We start from the raw sequence: 21850 nt of genomic DNA on the forward strand, positions 1-21850 counted from the left end.
CTGAAGAAGAATAACAAAGTAGAAAGCCTCTCACTTCCCAGTCTTAAAACCTATTATGCAAACATAGAAATTCAAAGAGCCTTGTACTATTGCAACTATGGATATGTAGACCAATAGAAAAGAATAGAGACCCCAGAAAGAAATCCGTCTACTTACAAATGATTTTTGATGAAGGATTGAAATACATGGAAATACATTAGATGAGGAAGAGGTAGTCTCTTTAACAGATATTGCTGGAAAAATTTCCATTTGCAGAAAAAAATGAAACAGGACCCATATCTCACTCCATACACAAAACTAACTCAAGATGGATTGGGAACCTAAGTGTAAAATCAAGAATATAGGTTCCCAAACTTTTTTGACCTAATTTGCCTTTTTCAGGAAAAAAAAAAGCAACTATCTGGCAATTAATAACTTTTGTATTATACCCTGTAATAAAAGATAAAGTGCAGATACCTGTAGGTATCCATCATAACATTGCACCGAAGGGTAATTTAAAATCACAGCACTGGAACTACAAAGATAATCAGCGAAAAAATAGTAAGAAAATTAAGGGCCCTACTACATGGCATGAACCAATTACCAAACCCAACAATCAGGCACACAGTAGAGTATAAAAAGATGACAGGGGCTTCTATAAATAAGACACTAATACATCATAAGACTTTACCAAAATAAGAAACAGAGAACCTAGAAACTGTGATTTTTCTTTCTTTACTTTTTTTTTGGCAATAGTACACTGGACAAGGGTCTGATGTCTAAAATCTTTAGAAAGTTTCAACATCTCAAAAGAAAAAAGATTATCGATTCAACTTTTAAAAATGGGCAGAGGACATGAACCTAAATTTCAACAAATAAGATATTCAGGCAGCCAAAAACTTACGAAAAAATACCCATGCTGACTACTCATTTGAGAGGCACAAAGCCACACAATGAGAGATACCACCTCACCCTGGCACTAATAGCACTATCCAAAAACAGAAAATAACAAATTCTGGAGAGGTTGGGGAGAGATTAGAAGCCTCATACACTGTGATAAAATTGTGCAACCACTGTGGAAAGAGATATGGCTCTTCCTCAAGCAACTTGCATTAGAAATACGGTATGATTAGAGCACACAAGAGCAAACAAAGAGGGAAGGAGAGAGAGTGGAACACATTCTAGTCCACCAAGCCCAGAGGACAATGTTGTGGCTCAGAGCAGCAAATGCACAGAGAGGACCATATGGCCGGCCTCACCACGAGACATGAAGCTCCTCACTGACCATAGCACTACCAGGGACAACACTGGAGGCACAGCTCCACAGGAGAAAGACACGTATTTCTACTGTAAAGAGTTACAGTGTTGGAAACCGACAAGGGCTGTTCTATTCCTTTCTATAGGGTTGCTATAAGTCAGTCTAGGCTGAATGAAATTAGTCACAAATGGGAGAATATTTTATGTGGCTACTGTTATAAAAAAATTAAGACAAAAATTTCATACCAAAAGGAACAATCACTGATGATTGCCAGTAGTGAGAAGAAAGGGGCGGGAGGAGGGAGGAGATTCTGACAGCTGTAGCTCCTTTGACACATTTCTGCCTGTAGAATTCCAAAAGGCAGATAATGTTCACTGTTTTTAACTTGTATGTCCTCTTTAGAGTAAGCTGTTGGGCTTCCTCTGGCGGTAGATGGCTAGATCTTGCAGTCTCAGGTGTAATCTCTTTAACAAAAGATTGTACAGCCACATAGAGAACATTCCAGGACATAGTTTCTTAGTTCATATGAGAGGATTTTCCAAATCTTTTAGTTTTGTTTTCAGTTTGTAAAGTTTGTTTTCCCTGAATTATAATTACTTAAATTTTAATGATTTCTAGTTACAAATAATGAGCATTTTTGGTAAATAGCTCTGAGGTAGTTAGTTTATTGTGCTGACCTGACCAATAAACACGTGGGGTTAATTGAATGGCGGGGGGATAAATGGCTCAGTGAGCCTTGCCTTTTGAGTTCCCGGTCTCTTGCTTTGTGATGGTCGGACCAGGGTGCAGCTGCCTTATCCAGTTCCCTGCTTCAGTTGGCAAGGCTTATTTCCTGCAAGACATCCCTGAGGAGATACCATATGGACCTACCCCATGCAGCCCTGGGTGCTGGAGCTGCCTTGTGGAGACCCCTGCCAGCACTGAGATGATTACCCTTTCACTGACACGCTGTGGGCTTGGACAGCACTGGGTTGGGATGTTTTCTTGATGTGCACTTACCCTTTATATAAAACTCTCTCTTATACATATGAGTTTCTGTGGATTTGTTTCTCTAAAGTACCCAAACTAACACCAGCTGAAAGGAAATAAAATAGTGAAACTATCCTAAAAATTCTCAGAAAACCCCCCCAAAGCACATTGATTTAATTTGGTATGTGGTGTATTTTTACTGTGTTTATAAAATCATATATACAAAAGTATGACCAAGATTATATAATACTATATGTAATGTGTGTATATCTTACAGTAGTTTTTAATTTTCAATATACTTTGAAAAGCATTCTTTATCAATACGAGTGTCACATAACGTCATTTAATAACCACACAATATTCCATTTCATGATATCTGGGCATCATAATTTATTTAACTAGTCAAAAAGTGTACACTTGGATTGTTTTTAAGTTTTCCTTGAAGTTAACATCATTATCCTAGGGTAACCAATTCACTTCTATGCTTCATAACAGTGGTCTCATAATAATTTATCCATTTGTGATTAACTAACTTCAAACACACTAAACCAGAAAAAGATAAAAACAAAACCCCCAAATCCACATGACCTCTTTAAGATCTTGCTTTGAAATATATTCAGCGAATTATTCAAGTTCAAGTACAAGTGCTCGTACTTATACAAGTGATACCTTCCATCAAACATTTAAATACAGACAAATTACTTGCCATTACATAAAACAGCATCATCCTTCCTTCATTGTCCAATAATATGTTCATTATTTTTAAAAAGAGCTTCACTAAAAGCACATTTAACATCCATATAGCTAGCCTCATTCTGCTGCTAGTACCATATGTATTATTTAAGATGACAAAGACTTTATAGCTCTCTTCACTTTCTTCTGAGCTCTCATCAGAATTGCAGTTGATACTAATTCTAAGACGTCTCTAAAGGCAATCAATATTTTACGCATCTTAGCACTATTTCAGCCTCTACTCATTACCCTAAAGAGCCTTGGTGGTGAACTGGGTTACACATTGGACTGCTAACAGCAATGCCAGTGGTTGGAATTTACCAGCTGTGCTGAGGGAGAAAGATGAGGCTTTCAGCTCTTGTAAAGATTTATAGCCTTGGAAGCCCTAGGGAGCAGGTCTATACTACCCTACTGGCTCACTGTGAGTCTGCATTGATTGGATGGTAGTGAGTTTTTACTTATTAGTCAATTTCAAAATTGCTCCCACCGTTTATCAATCTGTTATAGCAGCACCTAACTCTGCTGATACCATGGGGATTTATTCGCTGTAAACTTTTGGGAAGCATATTGGCAGGCCTTACTAATTTCTGGCTAACTTAAATACTTGAAGTCAGAGAGATGATCATTGCGTTACAATAGTCCAGGTCTTCTGCCAGCATATTTATGTAGGTGGAAAAGTACTTTAATTATATAAAACAACGTAGTATGGCTTTGAATTCAAAGAATTATCACTGGCAAGACTGATTAAAAAAAAACTAACTTAAAGGCATGATTATTTTTATAATGTTAGATTTTTTGGAAAGGAAACCAAAATTAATCACTGAATTATAAATACATTTATATCCTGTGATTGACTATAAATCAAAATTTGAAGTAAGAAGAACAGATATGTACAGCTTGTGACTATAGACAGTCAAAAGTTTGTCATATTAATTAGTGTATGTTTCTGGGCATAAAAAAATCATTAAATAACCACTTCTTTAGGCATTAAAACAACTTGATGATAATATAATAATGATGACGATGATGATGATAATGGTTTCATGCTAATTTCAATGTAGAGTTTGTTTTTATTACATATTATCTTATATACTTCAAATTTATTAAATATGGACTTTTCAAGAGGTTGCTTCATAAATATAGATTGAATGCAGCTTCAATATTCATAACTGGGAGACTACCTGAACTAGGATAGTGTGGGAGTTAAATAATCTGTTGTTAATTTGAGGATTAAGAGTGAAGAGGTGGAGTTTAACCTGTCAATCAGGCCACAGGTTGATGATCTCATTTGGAACCTCGAAGGAGGTAAATAACTCGCTGGAAGCAGGACACAGGCTCACTCCCTGCTAGGCTTGCTTGCTGAAAAGACACATGGAACTACACTAGAGCCCTGGAGCTGAAGGAGTTCTGTGGAGACCCCTGCCGGTGCTGAGATGCCTCTACTACCACTGTATCCCCAAGACTTTCCACCCACTGGCCTGTGATCTTCCTACATTTGGTGTCATTGCATGTGTTGCATGAGTCTGAAGAGGAATTTATGGATTTGTATCAGACATATGCGCTAATATTGGACTTGTGGATCTATCTGGACTGGGCTGGGATGTTTTCTCAATATTCAATTGCTTTTGTATAAATAGCTCTTTCTTATACACATGAGTCTCCCTGAATTTGTTACTCTAGACCACTCAGACTAACACAGATACATATTTGAAATTTGATATGCTTGGCTGAATTAATAACCCTACAACTAATATGAAAATTTTTGAGAACATTAAATTAAAATATTATTAAAATATACCAAATTTCAAATACTAAAAAATGTTCAACAGGTAAACTCCATAGTTCCACCATCACCAGATTGATTACAGCTGATGACAACCCTACCAAAGCTTGACAAATCTTTCGGGGACTAAACAGCCTCATCTCTGTCCCACAGAACATCTAGTTAATTTGAACTGCCAAAATGCATTTAAAAGTCTGTTTACATGATGATGCCACCAGAGCTTCTTGAAAATCAGGTTGTGTGTATAAAATTGTTTATTATGGCCAAAGATTTTGTGCAACCACTAAATGATAAAGGAATATGTTCTCTTACTGTCAGGAAAAGTATTCAAATATCCACTGATGTACAAATAAAACATTTCCAGACTCTATGTATGTGATGATACAGTTTTTTAATAAACTGTACTTGTGTGTTTCTGTTTGTATTTGAGAGAATGCCAATACACTGAAGTACACAATTTGCCCTTAAAGTTGGAGGAATAAATAACCAGATATTATTAGTTATGGCATGGGCTTTCGAGGCATGCGATGCTTAGGAAACAAAAATGTCATTGATATTAAACAGGAAGACGTTATTTAATGAAAATAGAGCATTTAAAAAATTCCCTGCACTATGCCACTGTATTAATGATGATTTTTATTACATATTTATAGCAATCTTACCAGTTAATAATAGTGCAGATGAGAAAACAAAGACTAGCAGAATATGTGTATCTGCCCAAAGGAATACAGAAAAGCAAATAAATAGTGAAGCTGGGATTTAACCCTGTTCGTTGATATTGTTAAAAATCTGAAAATACTATTTTGCCAAGCATTTGTTGTTGGGTGTCACCCAGTTTTTTCAACCATAAAAATTATGGTTGTTATGTACAGTTTGGTTTGCTATGTGCAGTAAACCCAAACACTGCCCCATGGTGTGCCATTCTCACAATTGTTCCTATGCTTGAGCCCATGCTTGCAGCCATGGTGCTGTTTCGTGGAGGGCCTTCCTCTTTTTTATGCTTTCTATATTAATACACAGACAAGGATGCCCATCCCGGCACCTAAGAGTATTCTGCCTGTATGTCTTCCAATACAGATTTGTTGGTTCTTTTGGAAATCCGTGGTTCATTCAATATTCTTCACCAGCACCATTATTCAAATGTACCAATTCTTTTTTGGTCTTTATTCAATGGTCAACTTTTGAATGCATATGAGGCAATGGTTAAAAACCATGGAATGGGTCAGGCTCACCTTAGTTTTCAATGTACCCTCCAGGCTTTTCAATACCCTAAAAAGTTCTAGTGCAGTAGATTTATCCAAATACAATACATCAATTGATCTATTTTTGATTTCTGCTTCCAAGAGCATTGATTGTGTATGCAAAGAAGATGAAATTCTTGGTAGCTTCCATCTTTCCTCCATTGATCATGATATTACCTATTGGTGCAGTTGGGAAGATTTTGGTTTTCTTTACATTAAGCTGTAACCCAAACTGAAGTCTGGAATCTTCATTTTCCTGAGCAATTGCTTCATCCCCCCTCTCTTTCAGCAAACAGGGTTCTGTCATCTGCAAATCACAGGCTGTTAATAAACTTTCCTCCAAACTTGATGCCATGTTCTTTTTCATATAATTCAGCCTTTCTGAGCATTTATTCAGCATAGAGATTCAACAAATATTGAGAAGAGGATACAACTCAGATGCACACCTTTCCTGATTTTATACCATGAAGTATTCCCTTGTTCAGTTCTCACATCTGTCTCTTGCTCCATGTATAAGTTTCATACGAGCAAAAGCAAGTCTTATAAAATTCCTATTCTTCTTAAGGTTATCCATAGTGTGTGTTAGACTAGGTTGACTAGAGAAACAAATTCAATGTCATATAATGTCATATAAGCAAGAGTTTTATATCAAGAAGTAAGTATGCATCAAGAAAACATCCTAGCCCAGTTCAACTCAAGCCCGTAAGTAAGTGTCTTTTCAGACTCACATGAGTTATGATGCAGTATGCAGGAACGTCACAGGTTGTTGGTGCAAAGTTGTGTGGATTCTATAGTGGTGGGCACATCACTGGGCTCTGGCAGCAATCAGGGTGCGCCAGCAAGTAGGCAAAAGCAGAGAGAGAAGGGGAGTTTCCCAGGTCAATCCTTTTGAGATTGATAGGGTGAGTCCCATCACTACGATGTTGTATATCTTCTAGTTGACATGAAATTATGTAACTACCACAGTTTGTTATGTTACATACAGTTGTATGCCTGAGTACAGCCAATAAAATACAAAATACAAATAAACATTTTTATGATGCTTTATGCTTTCAGCCAAGGTCTATCCTACATCAAACCATGTCTCTTGTTCCAGCTTCTCTTTAGAATCAGGCCTGGACCTATGGCAACTTCCTGTCGATGTACTGCTGCAACCATTTTTTGGATGATCATTAGCAAATTTTCTATACATTTGACATCAATGATACTGACCTATAATTTGAAGATTCTGTTGGGTCATATTTCTGTTGAATGGGTACAGATATGGATGTCCTCTAGTCAATTACCAAAGGGGAATAAACAAGTGAGTGCTTCATCAACTTGTTGAAACATTTCAATTGGCATTACATTAATTCTGGGACCTTTGTTTTTAACTAATGCTTCCAGTGCAGCTTGAACTTCTTTCAACACCATTGATTCTTGCTCATATGCTACCTGAAGACACGGTGGAATCTTGACTAGTTCTTTCTGGTGCAGTAAACTCTGCATTCTTTCCACCTTCTTTTTATTCTTTTTGCCAAATTCAACATTTTTCCCCCCAGAATTTTTCAATATTTCAACTTAAAATTTGGATTTTGTCTTGTGTTCTCTCAGGTTCAGATATGCAGCGTGTGTCATCTGTGTGGTTTCTACCTCTAGAGCTCTGCACATTTGATCGTAATATTTTACTTTGTCTTCTGGATCTACCCTTTGAAATGTTCTGTTCACCTCTTTGACATCATCGTTTCTTCCTCTTGCCTTAGCTACTTTACAATGAGTAGCAAATTTCCGTTTCTTCTGTCATACATTTTTATCTTTTCTTTCTTTCTTTCTTGATCTTTTGCTTTCTTTATAAAGGATGTGTGGGATATCCTCTCACAGTTCATCAGGCCATCTGTCAGTATTCAACTGTCAAATCTGTTCTTGAGACACCCTGAAAATTCAAGTGGGATAAACTTTAGGTCGTATTTTGACTCTCGTGGATTTGTTTTAATTTTCTACAGCTTCAACCTGAACTTACATATGAGAAATTAATGGTTTGCTTCACCATCAAACCTGGTCTGGATTTAGATATTGATACTGAGGTTCTCCATTATCTCTTCCCATAGATATATTCAATCTGAGTCCTTTGTGTTCTTGAAAGAAGGTATTTGTAATGAAAAAATCATTGGCCTTGCAAAATTTTACCATGAAATTTCGATTGGTTTCTATCACAAAGACCATGTTTTCCAACTACTGTTCCTTCCTCTTTTTCCAGCTTTTTCATTCCTGTCTCCAACAATTATCAATGGAGTTATTGAAGAAATCTACCAAAAACTTCAGTCATAACTTGATCAAACGTGACTGAAGTTTTTGGTAGAATTCTTCAATAACTCCATTAATACCTTTTGTCGGTGCACAAATTGGAATAATAGTTGTATCAATTGAATTTCCTTCAGTAAGAAAGATAAAATTCTATCACAGACAACATTGTACAACCTTGATAGGTCATTTTACACTCTGAATATAACCTTATTCCTCTTGTTTGTGATATTCTTAGCTTCGTAAACTGAATAATTTTCTAATTCAAAATGACCACTACCAGTCCATGTCAACTCACTAACACCTATCATATTGATTTTTATTAGTTCCATTTAATTTTTTGCTATTTCCAGTTTTTTCTAAGTTTATACTTTCTACATCCTAATTTCCAATTTTTAATTACTGTTTGCAGCTGTTTCTTCTTGAGTTGTGACCTATCAGCAAATGAAGATTCCAAATCTCCACTCTTACAGGCTTTACCTGAGTCATGTCACCACAGATGATTCCATTCCATGAAAGTAGCTCCTCCTTAGTCATATTTCAAGTACCATCCCTAGCTAGCTCCTCCCTAACCCCCACCAACCCAAGGGCCCAACCTTCTATCACTATCTTGGATAATGTTCAATTTCCATGCATTAGGCCGTCAGTATCTGACAGTATTTTTAAAGATATGCATTAGGTTTTCAGCAGCTACTTCCTCCTAATTGGACAGGCAATTACCTGCTCTTATCCTTCTTGATTATCTGTTCTCATTCTGCACGTTCTGCTGGAAACTTTTCACTTTGGGTGTTCCTGCTGGCATTTGAAATACCCGTGACATGTGACAACTTCCAACATCACAGCCACCAAAGTACGACAAACTGACTCACAAGTGGTGGATGCTTGGCATTAGCAGGAATCAAATAACTGTATAAAATATGTCTGTAAAATATTGTTGTTGGTTTTGTCCTTCTATGTTGTACTGCAGGGCTCTCTAAATATTTCTAAAATGAGATAGAGATATTTCAGTTTTGTAGTATAGGGGTATTTTCTTACAAATTTAACAAATTATGGTTACCAATTTTTTCCTTTCTAAGTAACATCAGCCAACCAGCTTCCCTATCCTGGTCATCTGAAGAAGTTTCTGCAAAATATCAAGTACCCCAAAAACCAGAATCTTACTAATCAGCAAAATTTCATTTATGTATGGTAATAGTTTATATATTAGCATTACTACCTCCATAATAATTGAGACAAAAGAAGAGTTTTCAGAAACTTGAGGACTAATAAGACCAAAGAACCACTATAGAAAACTTATCATTGTGGGGATGACTTGACAGTCAAGGAGGAAAAGTTCAACATAGGAAAAAAAAAAAAGAAAACTTGTCATTAAAATTATGTTTCTCTAGAACCATTCCTGGTACTAAATTTATAAGACTGTGTTCTCTAGAGAAGGAAAACCAGTGAAATATATATATATATATATATATATATATATATATATATATATATATGGAAAATATCTTAAAAGAGTATCCACAAAACTGCAGAGTGGATAAGCCCTCCTGGTACTAAATTTATAAGACTGTGTTCTCTAGAGAAGGAAAACCAGTGAAATATATATATATATATATATATATATATATATATATATATATATATGGAAAATATCTTAAAAGAGTATCCACAAAACTGCAGAGTGGATAAGCCCCATCTGACTCAAGATCAGTAGTGAGATGCTAAGCTGGAAGCTCTTCCTGAGGAGGACACAGAGAGTAGAACAAGGCCAATAGACTCAGCAGGAAGATCACAGCTTTTTAATACAGAGGCAAATTAGCAGGTCCGATATTAAGCTCTGATGACTTCTAGGGTTAGCAGTTAATAAGGAGGGCCATTAGCTCAAGTTCAAAGAACCTGAGGTAGATGTCACAGAAGCAGGATTCATACCAGGAAGAGGTGAAGGGGATGAGTATTCCCCAAGGTCCATGTATATATATGTATGAAGTAGGCTGCATCCCCAAGAAGACAAAATCAGGCTGAATAAGGGTTTGCCTTGTTACAGAGGACACTCTAGACTCATTTGTAGTATGTTGTGTTAGGTACAAAATATTGAAGATCTTAGTCCAGTCAAGTTGACACAAATCCCAGCTATCACTCTGTTTGCTGTGCTACTATACCTTTATACCACATGTCTAGTAGTCAAACAAATAGTGATTAAGATTTAGAAATAAATTGAACAATATATACACATACTAACCACTCAGCAATGTAATTGGAAAAGTCTTGTTTAATTATACAATTTGTGGAAATTAAGCATCTATCTGTGCTATTATACTTGTAGCTTTTGAAGTAAACTGCATTCTCTACAACGATACCTGAAAATAGTCAGGTAAGTCAGTCAGCTTAATAGAATGCTATTAAAAAATTACGTATATGAAAAATGTCATCTATATCATATATCTGTGATGTTCTAAAAATGTAAATTACTAGTTCCTCTAATAAGCTAAAACATATTTTAACTATTGTAAAAATTACTGCAATAATTATGATTATAGTATATTATTCTATCAATACTCATTTTATCATAAATAATAAGTGCATTAAATAGTCTCTAATTTTAAATCCAAAGAACAAAGAACAATTCAATTATATTATGACTGCTTATATTAAAGAATGCTTAAAGGCAAATATATATATATATGTATGTGTGTGTGTATGCCAAACATGTCTAGAAAAGAATGAAGGCAACATATGTACAAACATGCCTGATTCAATTGATGTATGGATTGTGACAGGAGTTGTAAGAGCCCCCAATAAAATGATTAAAAAGAAAAAAAGAATTATAGGCAGACAGTTACAGGATTAATGGTTTCATGGTGGTATAGCAAGGGAGGTATAGTATGGAAATTGGAAGCTATTAACAAGGAGTATAAGAAAAATTGATTGTGGTAACGATTGTATAATTCTTCTTGATATGATTGAAATACTAAATTGGATGATACATGTATTATTTCCCAATAAAACTGTTAAAAATAAAAAAGAAAGAAATCCTAACTAATAAAAATGTTTCATTTTACTTAATAGAAAAGTCAATGATAAATTATGTGCATTTCAAATTTCTGAAATAATTATTTACATACCATTAAGGATTATTCAGTGAAAATCTGTCTGAATTATTTTCATAAGTTAAGCAGTATTACATCATACACAAACTTTATAACATTTATCTCAGATTAAATAATATTTTATTTCAGATTTGCAATGTTCTACACATAGAGGTATTTAAAAAATTAATTAGTGTTTGTGTGAGACCGGTTGACTAAAGAAACAAATCCAGAGACACTCATATATGTATAAGAGATTCATATCAAAAAGTAATTGTATATTGAGAAAAAATATCCCCCAGTCCAGAACAAGTCCTTAAATCTGATATTAGCCCATACATTGAATACAAGTCCATAAATCCTTCTTCAAACTCATGCAGTAACAAGAAATGATGCAAAATGCAGGAAGATCACAGACTAGTGGTTGAAAAGTCTTGGGGATCCAATGGCAGTAGAAGCATCTCAGTGCTGGTAGGTGTCTCCTTGTGGCTTCTCCTGATCTCCTAGTGTGGCTCTTCAAAAGGAAGGTGAAGCAGACAGAGAGTATGTCCCTTGTCCAGGGAGAAACAGAGGAAGTTCCCAGAATCCTCATGAGAATACCACACCTACAAAAGGCACCATCAGGCTGTGATCTGATTGACAGGCTGGACTCCACCCCTACACTTATTTATCAAGTTGACATGAACTTATGTAACTACCACAGTGTCTTCCATCAGATATTCATATTATACTATATTATTTTAACGCTTTGTTAAAATCAAAGATTCTTCCAATATTGGAAAGTTTGCACAGTATAATAACTGATCATTCTAAATGGCAATGTTACCATGATATATAGGGCTTTTGATAATACATTTTTACTTTGCCCATTGAAGAAAATGTCTCATTAATGTGGTCTTTTGTTTAAAAGAAAGAAAACCAGTTGTTCTGTGGACTAGGCAGTGGCTAATAAATGCAAGCTCAACATTTCAAACCCACTAGCTTCTGTGTAGGAAAAAGCATGTTTGTCTGTTGACATAAAGTCTAGGAAATTCTATATAGGCTCTCTAGTCAGAATCAATTCAATGACAGGGGTTTTTACCTTTTTAAAAATAGATTATTTTAGCATTTATTTCAGAGTGATGATGAAACAGCACCCAATGCTTTATACCAGAAAATTTGGAAGATGGCTATCAGGCCAAATGACTGGAAGTGATTCATATTTATATATATTCTAAGTAAGATGACTCAATAGAATATGAAAATTATAGAACAACATCATGGATATCACATGAAAGTAAAATTTTGCTGAAGATCATTTAATAATGGTTGTAGCAATTTGTTAACAGAGAGCTTCCACAGGGCAAGGCCTGGTTCAGAGGAGCTGCTGGAGCAAGTTATATTATTGCTGATGTCAGATAGATATTGATTACAAGCAAAGAATACAAAGAGATGTTTACTTGTGTTTTATTGATTATACCAAGGGTTTAGACTTTGTGGATAATAACAAACTATGGGTTGCCTTGAAAAGAATGGAAATTCCAGAACACTTTATTTGTTCATGTGGAACTTGGATCAGGAAACAGTTGTGAGAACAGAACAATAGAATTCTGTATTTTTTAAAATAAGGAAACTCGGCTTCAAGGTCGTATTCTCTCACCTCACCTCACTTATTCAATCTGTCTGTTGAGCAAATGATCTGAGAAATTCAACTAGATGAAGAATAACATAGCATCAGGATTGGATAAAAGCTTATTAACCACTTCCACTATGCAGATGACACAGCTTGCTTGCTAAAAGTGGGGAAGATTTGAAGCACTTGTTGATGAACACCAAGGATCCTTCCATATGGATGGCAACTCTATGTAAAAACAAAACAAAACAACCTAAAATCTTCAAAATTGGACCACATCATGATAAATGGAAATAGAGTCATCAGTATTTCATTTTTCTTGGATCCACAATCCATGGTTATTGAACCAGCAGTCAAGAAATTTTTAAAAATGAATTGCCTTGGTTAAATCTGTGGTTCAAGATCTCTGTAAAGTGTCCATGAGCAAGGAGATCACTTTGAGAGTGAAGATGCACCTAACCCAAGTCTTGGTACTTTCAATGGCCTCACATGTATATAAAAGTTGGACAATAAACAAGAAGAGTAAGAATGAATGCATTTCAATCATGGCAAGGTCAACGAACATTGAGAGTACCAAAGACTGCCAAAAAACCAAGCAAATCTATCTTTGAAAATGTACATCCAGAATATTCCTTAGAAGTGTCTCAGGTACTTTGAATATGTTGCCAGAAAAAAACTAGTCCACAATATCTTGCAATTTCAAATAAAATGTCAGTGAAAATGAGGAAAATCCTAGACTAGATGGATTGACGCAGTGGTTGCCCCAATGGGCTTACCCTAACAATAATTTTCAGAATGGTATAAGATCAAGCAGTGTTTCATTCTGTTGTACATAGGTTCACTATGAGTTTGAACCTATGATGACATCTAGCTGCAAAAACAAAGAAACGTTGTAAGACTTGCCTTAGCAGGGCACAGAGCAAGTAATCTGTGGCAGTTACATAATCTCCTGTCAACTTGAACAAAGGGGTGGAGTCTAGCCTTTCAAACTGGTTATAGCAATAATGTCTCTAGTGCGCATGGCCTTCTCCTGAGGACTCTGGGAACGCCTATCTTTCTCCCTGGGAGGCAGGAAGAATTCCCTGTCTCTGCTAGACATTCCTGTAGACAAGCCTCATGGACCCCCTTCAGGTTAGCCAGAGCCCTTGAGCTGGTAGAGCTACATGGGGACCTGCACAAGGGATGAGATGCTTCCACTGCCACTGGATCCACCACGGGTCCATGACGTTTCTTCATTTGGTGTCATTGCATGTGTTGTGTGAGTCTGAAAAGGACTTTATAGATTGGTATTAGACATATGGGCTAATATCAGACTTATGGACTTGATCTGGACTGGAGAATACAATTGCTCTTTTATATGAAGTTCTCTTTTACACACACATGAGTGTCTCTGGATTGTTTTTCTAGTCAATCATGTGATTGAGAGGAGAGGACCCAAGAGGCATACTTACTGACATGAGAAGACAGAAGGTCTATGTCATTTGCATTTTGATACAGATATTTGTTCACTTTCCTAGCAAGTTGCCATAATTGTCAATATTGTCTGTTTTATGTGGCCATTGCAATGAATTCCCAACCCAGCACATCGTTAGTGTCATGAGCGAGATGGCGGGTGCTAGAAAAACATAAAGGAAGTTGAAGGAGGGAGGCATGTCTGGCTCATGGAATCATCCTTTGTCAGATGTGGAGTGGATTTTCCTCCTTCTTTGTGTAGTTTGAAGAGCTCAGGATGGCCCTCACACTATTTCTTCAGATATACATTTGATAGTATATAATACCAAATAAGTCAATATAGTTTCTACTTTGATTTTATAATGATACTTTTGACAGTACTACTCTTAACTTTATGAATATAAAAAAATGCATGTAATATATATTGTGATATTTATATTATTTGTAACATGGTATATGAACTATAGTTGATTAAAATGGCACTTCCAGCCATAATTCCTTATGTGAAACATTCTAGTCTGTACATCTGAGGCTAACATCCCATTTTTGGGGGCATTCTTTAGTATAGTAATGGACAGTTTAGGGGTGCATTAAGAGGAGAGGACTCTGATTGCATAGTGGTTAATTATAGGGCTGCTAACTGCAAGGCCAACAGTTTCAAACCACTGATCTCTCCTCAGGAGAAAGACAGTCTTGGAAACTTATAGGGTCAATTCTACTCTGTCCTTATAGGGTTGATATGAGTCAGCATAGACTTGATGGCAGTGAGCTTTTTGTTTGTTTTTGTTCCAGGGTGTGAACCAAGCCACACCCTTCGCTTTCTTAGGGGCGTCTTTAAGATCCTACTTGAGTAAACAATGTGGCAGAAGATATCATCCTTTATCTTCTTTGAATGAGGTATAGAAACAGGTTCCTCTGCAGTTCTAACACATTGGGAAGTATACCTTTATTTCCTGATTAAGCTTTGGTGGAAGCCATAATAGCTACTGTGACATTTGGACATTTTTGGTTTCTGAATCTGGACCTTTGAATTTGAGACTGAACAGTACCACCCCCACCTGAAATATTCCCTCAAAGTTTGGTTAGTTTCTTTGATGTATGCAGGAAGACTCCAAAGAGATGTAGGTTGGGGTGGGGGTGGGGGAATCAAGCAGAATACCAGCTTGGAAGAGTTGAACATTTGGGACAGGTTTAATCTCCAACTCCCTGGAACTAGACTCATCTTATTACTCCAAAAAGAAATTATTACCATAGTTGATATCAGAATGGTAGAGCGTGCTGTGATGTCTCTGACTCATTAGAAAATATTCACTGGTGAAAAAATTAACAAAGGGGAAAATAAGAAAGCTTTGGTTTCTGAATGGGCTAAAGAATATATGTGAATTACAAAAGCTGTGGCGTATTCTCATTTTGTCAAGGCAATTTTTGTCTCTTATATTGCACCTTTTATTGAAAAGCCTAAGTACTTTTAACTATGAAATGGGACAAAATATAACCTCCATGATTTGGAGATTTTAATGAATCTACAAAAAATAACTCATTGCACCACAATTTTAAAAAACTTGAGGTATGAACAAAGGGCTAAAAAATGAGACAAAAATATTACCATTATCATGGACAGACACAGTAGTATGATAGGGCCATCTTAAACTCTTATCAGCCAGTTTGTTACACTATGGTGACTTATTTGTTTTTGTGAAAATGGAACTTACCTCCCTAGTATGTAAAATATTGGAAGAGTCAACATTGATGAATAGATTTCAGCAGTTTCCAGCCTAAGAAACTCTAGAAATAAGGATGTATCAGTTTACTTTCAGGTGTGGGGTGGGGAGGGGATTAAACTAAACTAAACTAAAACTTGACCACTGGACGCCTATTAAGTAACAGCAAAATACTGTTTGATATAGTGTCAGAAGATGAGAACCTCTGGTTGTAAAGCATTCCAAATGTGCCTGGGTAGAGATGCCTCATCAAAGTAGAAGTTCAAGAAGTTGGTGCAGTAAAGCTCTGATGAGAAGACTTTCATTACTAAAATGATACAACTCATAATGAGAAGGAACAGCTGTAAATACCCACCCAAAATCAGAAAATGCAAAAAAGTATGAATCTTGGAAGTTGTCAAAAATATAACAGAACACACAAAAAATCAATATCCTGCACATTAGTGAGCTGAAATGAATTGGTATTGGTCATTTGTGTCAATCATATGTTCTACTATAGCAGGAAGATAAGTAGAATGGGAATGGTGTCATATCCATTGTCAAAAGGAATATGTAAAGATGAATACTAAAGCATATTATACTATCAGTGACAGTATAATATCCATACACCTAGAAGGATTATAAATGAACAATTTTCCAACTTTATGCACCAATCACTATAGTAAAATATTGAAGTTTTTTTACCAACTTCTACAATCTGATATTGATCAAAAATACAGTGCAGATGCATTAATAATTACTAGTGATTGTAATTCAAAAAATTGGAGACATAGATGAATAATCCTTGGCTTTAGTGATAGAAATGAGGCAGGAGCTCACGACACAGTTTTTGCCAGAGCGACAACTTTATTCATTGGAAACACCTTTGTTTCAACAACAAAATAGAGAATATATATAAGGGTATTTATGGATGAAGTCAAGGCAATCAAATGGACTATATCTGTGGAAATAAATGTTAGAAAAGCTCAATAGTATCTGAAAGAATAAGGGTAAGGCCCAACTCTGAAACCAACCATCAATTTCTCAGATGAAAGATCAATTTGAAGCTAAAGAAAATTAAAACAAGTTCATGAGCTAAAATGGGATCTTGAGCACACCCCATCAAAATGTTGAGACCATATCAGTAACAGATTTGTTGAAGTGATCATCAGTAGATGATGATGAGAAAAGCTGTAAGATGACGCCAAGTACACCATTCATGGTGAAAGCAAAAGGTAATTGAAAAGACAGGCAGAAAGACCAACAGTGGATATCTGGAGACTCTGGAGCTTTCTAGCAGAGTTTCTTAAACTATGGTTCGTGATCCCAAATGAGGTCGTGCAATTGAACGTGAAGGCAGCAAAAAGAAAAAAAGAGGTAACAGTAAAAAATTCCTGAAAGTTCAGCAACCAAAATGTATTTCAAACAAAACCTGTAATAAATCTGAAGTGTTTCTGGCAGCATTTCCCCATGTTGCACCACAGGAATTCACTGCAGCTTTGGTTGTGTACACAAAGCAAGAGCTCCTAAGCAAAACATTATCACCAGACTTGGATTTTATGCTTAGAAATACTGTCAAAATCACTAACTTCATTAGAACTCATGTTTGATTTGTATACATACTTTACATACCTATATGCCCAGGGTCAAATAAAATTTTCTTGGGCAAGATGGGGTCATGAGTGGAAAATGTTAAAGAAACTCTTTGTATGTGTCAGAATTTATTTGATAGCAAGGAATTATGAAAAATACAAATGGAAGTAAAATTACCATCCTGTCCCCAAAGTAAGAACTAATCTGTTTAGAAATGAATACATTCAAAATGCTCTTGGGAGGTGACGAATATGAGCCTTTTTTTTTTCAGGTACGTTGAACTTGTTATCAGGAAGGACCTGTCCCTGGATAACGACATCATACTTGAAGAGTCGAGGGTCAATACAAAGGAGGAAGACACTCTGGGAGATAGATTTATGTAACAGCTGAAAACTGGACTCCACTCTGCGGAGAGCCAGGACTGGCATTGTTTCATTCTTTTGTACAAAGGTAGGTCAGAATCAAAACATACTTGATTGCATAAACAATAACAACAACCTTTGTTTACAAAATAGTTAAACACTCAATTGTCAGAAAAGCAGGAAATTTGAAATCACAATGCACCCATGGATGGAAAGACTCTCTTTGAAATTATAGCCTAGAAAACTTTATAAACCTAAACTCAAGCCCACTGCCATTGAATGGATTCTGACTCACAGTGACCCTATAATTGGTTTTTGAAACTGTAATTTTTAGTGGGAAAAATCAGCTTCATCTTTCTCCATCAGAGTGGCTGGTGAGTTTGAACCCCCAACCTTGCATTTACCATCCCAAACCTAACCCACACTATCATCAGGGATCCTTAGTAAGTCCTATAGGTCTGCTTGATTCTGTCCTAGGGTTACTTTGAGTTGGAATCTACTCAATGCCACACAACAAGCCCAACCAAGTTAGGCAGACTGTGAGTCTCTCAGATGTAATTAAGCAAATCACTGAGGCTAGAGGACAGCATGAAAGAAGAAAGAACACATATTCCCACTGGGAAAATAGGCTCCCAGTAGGAAAATATGCTGAAGTGACTTAATTCTGCAGTAAATATTTACCAGCAAACTTTAAAACAGATATTTATTTTTTACCAATCAAGCAACAGAGTTAACATGAAAGTAAAAGGAGATGTTGAGAATAATAATTAAAAACTCACAGACCCATAGTGGCCCTTTAAAATAGAATTGTTCCCTAGGGTTTCTGAGACTGTATGTCTTTACAGAAGTATACAGCTTCATCTTTCTCCTGCAGAGTGCTTGTGGGTTCAAACTGCTGAATTTGCAGTTCATCCCAGTGTGAAGTCCACAATACCACCAGGGCTCTTTGTTGGCGATAATAGGAGTGGTGAACTGGTATTCCTTACAAGTAGAGTATTTGTATACCTCTCCAGATCTAATCTTTAGTCTTCTGCATCCTAATGTGTACTCTAGGGGACCAAATTTATGGATGAATTCCACAAAATTCCTTGCCCACTGGAGTTGTCTAATGGGAGACGCTAGCAGGCAAGAAGAGAACAGCTGCACGAGTAGTGTGAGGATGTGCAGTGATTTCATTTCTTTTATCTTTAGCTACCTTGGAGTTGGTCCCCAACTCTTGGGCACCTTGAGCTTTGTGTTATGCATAAGGTTTTAATCAGCTGCTTTTTGGAAGTAGATTCCTAGGCCTGTCTTCTTCAAGTATTTTAGTCTAGACACTATGCTGAATCGAGTTCCAGATCACAGCATTATAGCAGCACAGCCTTCAAAGACAGAAGAGTGGTGGCTTCATGTAAGGTTCATTGACTAGAAATCACACGTGGGTCTCATGATTGAAGGCAAGAGTTCTATCACTGAATCAACAGTGCCCTCATCATTTCGCCACAAACTTTAACTCGTGTCCAGTGCCCTCATCTAAGTTCCAACTCCAGCCTGTCTCTGGATGAAATAATTACTTTTAAGCCTTTGACACTTCTTAACCATGGAAGGTAACATCTTTTAAAATTTTTTAGTATTTTTGGCCTTTCAGATAAATAGTCCCTTTGCTAAATTTTGGGGGGTAATTCTCTGTTTGTGATTACCATATGTTTTCTGCTGGCTACTATAAATTTAAATGTCAGTTTGTTTTCAGTTCTCTTCATTACACTGCAATTAAATCCTAATATCCATATTTTCTTCAGATCCTTTCTTCTTGTGACAAAGAAAAATATAAACATCACCATGACTAACAAGCACAATAGACATGTGAATAATTGACAGACCTCTAACTCTTGCCAATTAGACTGTTATAAATATAAATATAAGTATTTGATAAGGTATTGGAACCCTCTATTTCTATGCTTAAAAGCTAAGCTGCTTATTGAAAGGTCAATTGTTTGAACTTATCCACCATCAAGCAGGAACAAGCTGTAGCAGTCTAGTTTTGTAAAGATTCTCTTCTGGGAAACTTTATGAAGCAGTTCTACTTTGTCCCACAAGGTTGCTATGAGTAACGTCAATTTGAAGGCAATGGACAATGGAGCAAAGTGTAAGATGTAAAGGAAGAAAAAAAAATTAAAGATGTTGGTTTCTTCACGAGTAGCCTACTATCAAGACATTTGATAGTTGAGAATGGTGAGAATGTTTTCAGGATGCCTTCATTTAGTAATATCTGTGAAATAAAAGGAACATTACTTTGGAGGACATTTTATTATTCATTATTTTATGGTCTAAGACATGTGAACCTCAGTCACTTAAAGCCACAGCTTCATCAAAATGCAGTTCTCTTGGAACCAATTTGAAGGAATTGCATTTTTTAAAGGGTTCTATGTTGTATCTGTAGCTCCTCAGTTATGACAGTGATTGTTTTAAAATATGTATTCCGCCTAGAAGACAGGAAACAGTTGATCTATACAGAAGGCCAATAAAACAACATTTCTAGTCTTTGCCACACCAGTTACAATATGGTTAGAATGATAAAAACTCCACTCTAAATACAGATAAAAGTCAGGAACATTTTTATTCCCAAAAAGACATTTTAAGTACTTTGTAAATTTCAAACAATTTTAGATGTGTGTCGATTTCCATACCCTGAAGGCAGTTTCAATTTGAACATTATCAAGTCATGCAGGTTGTGTTTCCTTTCTAGACTGAAGTTAAATAAAATTGTTTCCTTACCATATCCACTGCTAAATTGCATGAAACATTAGCATCTGTTCAGAAGTGACGCTCTCCCCAGGGCCATGTGCTGGAGAGCTCTGTGTGTCCCAATGAATCTGAGAGGCTTCACAGCCCCAAATGTCTCCACAGTCATTTACTTTTTAGCAGTAGGAAGTTTTGGGCTGGGGAACAGATCTCTTTGAAATGATTTTAGTTTAATTAAATATCTGTTCTTTTCATCCAAGTCAACAGTTAGAGTAGCATTTTGCCATTCTATAATTACACCCCCAAATGATTCACTTAATAGGTGCAATAGACTGAATGTGTAGGTTTATTGGACAAGCTAGAAGAGATAAAAACAAAGCAGTGCTGTAAAACCTGATATGTTAAATATTTGTTGCTTAATTATTGATAGCTCAAGACAAAACAAAACAAAAAACCACCCCTCTGATTACCAAGAGTGAAATAATGAAATCGGTTGTTTTATTATCAACTGCCATCACTTTAGCCTCTGTATTCAAGGCATCCCCATGTTTAATGAGACTAAATTCTAATTTCTAGGTCTAGAACCCTTTTCATGATAAGTTGTGGGTTAGAATGCTGTGATAAAGGATTTTTACTGGCTTCTTTTTAGAATTAGATCACCAGGCTTTTCCCCAAGAATATTTTCCTAGGTTACACTACCTGGAAGTTCCACTGAAACTAATTAGCACCAAAGCAACATGCAATCCTCTAGTGACAGATGAGTGGTGGTTGTGTGTGAGATGCTTTGGCTGGGAATCAAACCAGTTGGCCTCTACGGAAGGTGAATATTCAACCACTTAACCACTAGTATTGAGACATAGAGACGCTAGCAGTAAGTAAATGAAGAAGGGTTCTTTTTATTTTATTTTTATTTATTTATTTTTTAAATCATTTTATTAGGGGCTCATACAACTCTTATCACAATCCATACACACATCAATTGTGTAAAGTACATTTGTACATTCATTGCCCTCATCATTCTCAAAACATTTTCTCTCCACTTAAAACCCTGGCACTAGGTCCTCATTTTTCACCTCCCTTCCTGC

Source organism: Echinops telfairi, unplaced genomic scaffold (assembly GCF_000313985.2).
Source record: "Echinops telfairi isolate 266 unplaced genomic scaffold, ASM31398v2 ScPeMD7_7469;HRSCAF=8507_0, whole genome shotgun sequence".
NCBI lineage: Eukaryota > Metazoa > Chordata > Mammalia > Afrosoricida > Tenrecidae > Echinops > Echinops telfairi.